The sequence below is a fragment of the Hypomesus nipponensis genome, chromosome 7, assembly GCF_054491055.1.
Source record: "Hypomesus nipponensis isolate SF chromosome 7, ASM5449105v1, whole genome shotgun sequence".
In the NCBI taxonomy this organism is placed as follows: Eukaryota; Metazoa; Chordata; class Actinopteri; order Osmeriformes; family Osmeridae; genus Hypomesus; species Hypomesus nipponensis.
Window position 1 is genome coordinate 16,925,001 of NC_140367.1, and position 5,000 is coordinate 16,930,000.

A 5,000-nucleotide genomic window follows, 5' to 3' on the forward strand; every position below is an offset into this window, starting at 1 on the left:
CAGACGAGATCGGGCGTTGCCAGGCTGGTATGGCCGTACGAAATAAGTTGACAACCATAGGCTACTTATCCATATACAGATTTAGCAATTGACAATGCAAGGTGGTCTCTCTCTCTCTCTCTCTCTCTCTCGTGTCAAAATGAAAACAGCTTCCAGCCCCTTTCATGAAGGACTACTTGTGCATATTGCAAGATTTCAGTTTCTAAGTGAATGAGCAAAAGAGCATACAGCACCTGGTATACCCAGGCGGTCTCCCATCCAAGTACTAACCAGGCCCGACCCTGCTTAGCTTCCGAGATCAGACGAGATCGGGCGTTGCCAGGCTGGTATGGCCGTACGAAATAAGTTGACAACCATAGGCTACTTATCCATATACAGATTTAGCAATTGACAATGCAAGGTGGTCTCTCTCTCTCTCTCTCTCTCTCTCGTGTCAAAATGAAAACAGCTTCCAGCCCCTTTCATGAAGGACTACTTGTGCATATTGCAAGATTTCAGTTTCTAAGTGAATGAGCAAAAGAGCATACAGCACCTGGTATTCCCAGGCGGTCTCCCATCCAAGTACTAACCAGGCCCGACCCTGCTTAGCTTCCGAGATCAGACGAGATCGGGCGTTGCCAGGCTGGTATGGCCGTACAAAATAAGTTGACAACCATAGGCTACTTATCCATATACAAATTTAGCAATTGACAATGCAAGGTAGTCTCTCTCTCGCTCTCTCTCATGTCAAAATGAAAACAGCTTCCAGCCCCTTTCATGAAGGACTACTTGTGCATATTGCAAGATGTCAATTTCTAAGTGAATGAGCAAAAGAGCATACAGCACCTGGTATTCCCAGGCGGTCTCCCATCCAAGTACTAACCAGGCCCGACCCTGCTTAGCTTCCGAGATCAGACGAGATCGGGCGTTGCCAGGCTGGTATGGCCGTACGAAATAAGTTGACAACCATAGGCTACTTATCCATATACAGATTTAGCAATTGACAATGCAAGGTGGTCTCTCTCTCTCTCTCTCTCTCTCTCTCTCTCGTGTCAAAATGAAAACAGCTTCCAGCCCCTTTCATGAAGGACTACTTGTGCATATTGCAAGATTTCAGTTTCTAAGTGAATGAGCAAAAGAGCATACAGCACCTGGTATACCCAGGCGGTCTCCCATCCAAGTACTAACCAGGCCCGACCCTGCTTAGCTTCCGAGATCAGACGAGATCGGGCGTTGCCAGGCTGGTATGGCCGTACGAAATAAGTTGACAACCATAGGCTACTTATCCATATACAGATTTAGCAATTGACAATGCAAGGTAGTCTCTCTCTCTCTCTCTCTCTCTCTCTCTCTCTCGTGTCAAAATGAAAACAGCTTCCAGCCCCTTTCATGAAGGACTACTTGTGCATATTGCAAGATGTCAATTTCTAAGTGAATGAGCAAAAGAGCATACAGCACCTGGTATTCCCAGGCGGTCTCCCATCCAAGTACTAACCAGGCCCGACCCTGCTTAGCTTCCGAGATCAGACGAGATCGGGCGTTGCCAGGCTGGTATGGCCGTACGAAATAAGTTGACAACCATAGGCTACTTATCCATATACAGATTTAGCAATTGACAATGCAAGGTGGTCTCTCTCTCTCTCTCTCTCTCTCTCTCTCTCTCTCTCGTGTCAAAATGAAAACAGCTTCCAGCCCCTTTCATGAAGGACTACTTGTGCATATTGCAAGATTTCAGTTTCTAAGTGAATGAGCAAAAGAGCATACAGCACCTGGTATACCCAGGCGGTCTCCCATCCAAGTACTAACCAGGCCTGACCCTGCTTAGCTTCCGAGATCAGACGAGATCGGGCGTTGCCAGGCTGGTATGGCCGTACGAAATAAGTTGACAACCATAGGCTACTTATCCATATACAGATTTAGCAATTGACAATGCAAGGTAGTCTCTCTCTCTCTCTCTCTCTCTCTCTCTCGTGTCAAAATGAAAACAGCTTCCAGCCCCTTTCATGAAGGACTACTTGTGCATATTGCAAGATGTCAATTTCTAAGTGAATGAGCAAAAGAGCATACAGCACCTGGTATTCCCAGGCGGTCTCCCATCCAAGTACTAACCAGGCCCGACCCTACTTAGCTTCCGAGATCAGACGAGATCGGGCGTTGCCAGGCTGGTATGGCCGTACGAAATAAGTTGACAACCATAGGCTACCTATCCATATACAGATTTAGCAATTGACAATGCAAGGTGGTCTCTCTCTCTCTCTCTCTCTCTCTCTCTCGTGTCAAAATGAAAACAGCTTCCAGCCCCTTTCATGAAGGACTACTTGTGCATATTGCAAGATTTCAGTTTCTAAGTGAATGAGCAAAAGAGCATACAGCACCTGGTATACCCAGGCGGTCTCCCATCCAAGTACTAACCAGGCCCGACCCTGCTTAGCTTCCGAGATCAGACGAGATCGGGCGTTGCCAGGCTGGTATGGCCGTACGAAATAAGTTGACAACCATAGGCTACTTATCCATATACAGATTTAGCAATTGACAATGCAAGGTGGTCTCTCTCTCTCTCTCTCTCTCTCTCTCTCGTGTCAAAATGAAAACAGCTTCCAGCCCCTTTCATGAAGGACTACTTGTGCATATTGCAAGATTTCAGTTTCTAAGTGAATGAGCAAAAGAGCATACAGCACCTGGTATTCCCAGGCGGTCTCCCATCCAAGTACTAACCAGGCCCGACCCTGCTTAGCTTCCGAGATCAGACGAGATCGGGCGTTGCCAGGCTGGTATGGCCGTACGAAATAAGTTGACAACCATAGGCTACTTATCCATATACAGATTTAGCAATTGACAATGCAAGGTGGTCTCTCTCTCTCTCTCTCTCTCTCTCTCTCTCTCTCGTGTCAAAATGAAAACAGCTTCCAGCCCCTTTCATGAAGGACTACTTGTGCATATTGCAAGATTTCAGTTTCTAAGTGAATGAGCAAAAGAGCATACAGCACCTGGTATTCCCAGGCGGTCTCCCATCCAAGTACTAACCAGGCCCGACCCTGCTTAGCTTCCGAGATCAGACGAGATCGGGTGTTGCCAGGCTGGTATGGCCGTACGAAATAAGTTGACAACCATAGGCTAATTATCCATATACAAATTTAGCAATTGACAATGCAAGGTAGTCTCTCTCTCGCTCTCTCTCATGTCAAAATGAAAACAGCTTCCAGCCCCTTTCATGAAGGACTACTTGTGCATATTGCAAGATGTCAATTTCTAAGTGAATGAGCAAAAGAGCATACAGCACCTGGTATTCCCAGGCGGTCTCCCATCCAAGTACTAACCAGGCCCGACCCTGCTTAGCTTCCGAGATCAGACGAGATCGGGCGTTGCCAGGCTGGTATGGCCGTACGAAATAAGTTGACAACCATAGGCTACTTATCCATATACAGATTTAGCAATTGACAATGCAAGGTGGTCTCTCTCTCTCTCTCTCTCTCTCTCTCTCTCTCTCTCTCGTGTCAAAATGAAAACAGCTTCCAGCCCCTTTCATGAAGGACTACTTGTGCATATTGCAAGATTTCAGTTTCTAAGTGAATGAGCAAAAGAGCATACAGCACCTGGTATTCCCAGGCGGTCTCCCATCCAAGTACTAACCAGGCCCGACCCTGCTTAGCTTCCGAGATCAGACGAGATCGGGCGTTGCCAGGCTGGTATGGCCGTACGAAATAAGTTGACAACCATAGGCTACTTATCCATATACAGATTTAGCAATTGACAATGCAAGGTGGTCTCTCTCTCTCTCTCTCTCTCTCGTGTCAAAATGAAAACAGCTTCCAGCCCCTTTCATGAAGGACTACTTGTGCATATTGCAAGATGTCAATTTCTAAGTGAATGAGCAAAAGAGCATACAGCACCTGGTATTCCCAGGCGGTCTCCCATCCAAGTACTAACCAGGCCCGACCCTGCTTAGCTTCCGAGATCAGACGAGATCGGGCGTTGCCAGGCTGGTATGGCCGTACGAAATAAGTTGACAACCATAGGCTACTTATCCATATACAGATTTAGCAATTGACAATGCAAGGTGGTCTCTCTCTCTCTCTCTCTCTCTCTCTCTCTCTCGTGTCAAAATGAAAACAGCTTCCAGCCCCTTTCATGAAGGACTACTTGTGCATATTGCAAGATTTCAGTTTCTAAGTGAATGAGCAAAAGAGCATACAGCACCTGGTATTCCCAGGCGGTCTCCCATCCAAGTACTAACCAGGCCCGACCCTGCTTAGCTTCCGAGATCAGACGAGATCGGGCGTTGCCAGGCTGGTATGGCCGTACGAAATAAGTTGACAACCATAGGCTACTTATCCATATACAGATTTAGCAATTGACAATGCAAGGTGGTCTCTCTCTCTCTCTCTCTCTCTCGTGTCAAAATGAAAACAGCTTCCAGCCCCTTTCATGAAGGACTACTTGTGCATATTGCAAGATGTCAATTTCTAAGTGAATGAGCAAAAGAGCATACAGCACCTGGTATACCCAGGCGGTCTCCCATCCAAGTACTAACCAGGCCCGACCCTGCTTAGCTTCCGAGATCAGACGAGATCGGGCGTTGCCAGGCTGGTATGGCCGTACGAAATAAGTTGACAACCATAGGCTACTTATCCATATACAGATTTAGCAATTGACAATGCAAGGTGGTCTCTCTCTCTCTCTCTCTCTCTCTCTCTCTCGTGTCAAAATGAAAACAGCTTCCAGCCCCTTTCATGAAGGACTACTTGTGCATATTGCAAGATTTCAGTTTCTAAGTGAATGAGCAAAAGAGCATACAGCACCTGGTATTCCCAGGCGGTCTCCCATCCAAGTACTAACCAGGCCCGACCCTGCTTAGCTTCCGAGATCAGACGAGATCGGGCGTTGCCAGGCTGGTATGGCCGTACGAAATAAGTTGACAACCATAGGCTACTTATCCATATACAGATTTAGCAATTGACAATGCAAGGTGGTCTCTCTCTCTCTCTCTCTCTCTCGTGTCAAAATGAAAACAGCTTCCAGCC

General features: G+C 47.0%; 16 non-coding genes and 1 pseudogene across 16 annotated transcripts in view; all 17 read right to left on the reverse strand.

The window, feature by feature from the left end:
* Positions 1–41, reverse strand: part of LOC146280247 (5S ribosomal RNA) — a 119-nt gene extending 78 nt beyond the window's left edge. Inside the window, exon 1 of the ribosomal RNA XR_014763659.1 lies at positions 1–41. This exon is cut by the window's left edge and continues 78 nt beyond it. This is a non-coding gene — a ribosomal RNA (5S ribosomal RNA).
* Positions 42–221: 180 nt separating this feature from the next.
* LOC146280248 (5S ribosomal RNA) lies at positions 222–340 on the reverse strand. Its single transcript, XR_014765767.1, has one exon. It is a non-coding gene; the product is annotated as a 5S ribosomal RNA (ribosomal RNA).
* Positions 341–520: 180 nt separating this feature from the next.
* Positions 521–639, reverse strand: LOC146280249 (5S ribosomal RNA). Its single transcript, XR_014764595.1, has one exon. It is a non-coding gene; the product is annotated as a 5S ribosomal RNA (ribosomal RNA).
* A 174-nt stretch (positions 640–813) lies between these two features.
* On the reverse strand, positions 814–932 carry LOC146280250 (5S ribosomal RNA). The gene has a single exon (XR_014763660.1). It is a non-coding gene; the product is annotated as a 5S ribosomal RNA (ribosomal RNA).
* A 186-nt stretch (positions 933–1,118) lies between these two features.
* Positions 1,119–1,237, reverse strand: LOC146280251 (5S ribosomal RNA). Its single transcript, XR_014765768.1, has one exon. It is a non-coding gene; the product is annotated as a 5S ribosomal RNA (ribosomal RNA).
* Positions 1,238–1,425: 188 nt separating this feature from the next.
* On the reverse strand, positions 1,426–1,544 carry LOC146280252 (5S ribosomal RNA). Its single transcript, XR_014763661.1, has one exon. It is a non-coding gene; the product is annotated as a 5S ribosomal RNA (ribosomal RNA).
* Positions 1,545–1,736: 192 nt separating this feature from the next.
* Positions 1,737–1,855, reverse strand: LOC146280253 (5S ribosomal RNA; annotated as a pseudogene).
* A 184-nt stretch (positions 1,856–2,039) lies between these two features.
* LOC146280254 (5S ribosomal RNA) lies at positions 2,040–2,158 on the reverse strand. Its single transcript, XR_014765230.1, has one exon. It is a non-coding gene; the product is annotated as a 5S ribosomal RNA (ribosomal RNA).
* Positions 2,159–2,342: 184 nt separating this feature from the next.
* Positions 2,343–2,461, reverse strand: LOC146280255 (5S ribosomal RNA). The gene has a single exon (XR_014765769.1). It is a non-coding gene; the product is annotated as a 5S ribosomal RNA (ribosomal RNA).
* A 184-nt stretch (positions 2,462–2,645) lies between these two features.
* Positions 2,646–2,764, reverse strand: LOC146280256 (5S ribosomal RNA). Its single transcript, XR_014763662.1, has one exon. It is a non-coding gene; the product is annotated as a 5S ribosomal RNA (ribosomal RNA).
* A 190-nt stretch (positions 2,765–2,954) lies between these two features.
* Positions 2,955–3,073, reverse strand: LOC146280257 (5S ribosomal RNA). The gene has a single exon (XR_014762669.1). It is a non-coding gene; the product is annotated as a 5S ribosomal RNA (ribosomal RNA).
* Positions 3,074–3,247: 174 nt separating this feature from the next.
* Positions 3,248–3,366, reverse strand: LOC146280258 (5S ribosomal RNA). Its single transcript, XR_014763663.1, has one exon. It is a non-coding gene; the product is annotated as a 5S ribosomal RNA (ribosomal RNA).
* A 194-nt stretch (positions 3,367–3,560) lies between these two features.
* LOC146280259 (5S ribosomal RNA) lies at positions 3,561–3,679 on the reverse strand. The gene has a single exon (XR_014763664.1). It is a non-coding gene; the product is annotated as a 5S ribosomal RNA (ribosomal RNA).
* A 178-nt stretch (positions 3,680–3,857) lies between these two features.
* On the reverse strand, positions 3,858–3,976 carry LOC146280260 (5S ribosomal RNA). Its single transcript, XR_014763665.1, has one exon. It is a non-coding gene; the product is annotated as a 5S ribosomal RNA (ribosomal RNA).
* A 188-nt stretch (positions 3,977–4,164) lies between these two features.
* On the reverse strand, positions 4,165–4,283 carry LOC146280261 (5S ribosomal RNA). Its single transcript, XR_014763666.1, has one exon. It is a non-coding gene; the product is annotated as a 5S ribosomal RNA (ribosomal RNA).
* A 178-nt stretch (positions 4,284–4,461) lies between these two features.
* LOC146280262 (5S ribosomal RNA) lies at positions 4,462–4,580 on the reverse strand. Its single transcript, XR_014765771.1, has one exon. It is a non-coding gene; the product is annotated as a 5S ribosomal RNA (ribosomal RNA).
* Positions 4,581–4,766: 186 nt separating this feature from the next.
* On the reverse strand, positions 4,767–4,885 carry LOC146280263 (5S ribosomal RNA). Its single transcript, XR_014763667.1, has one exon. It is a non-coding gene; the product is annotated as a 5S ribosomal RNA (ribosomal RNA).
* Between the last annotated feature and the right edge of the window lie 115 nt (positions 4,886–5,000).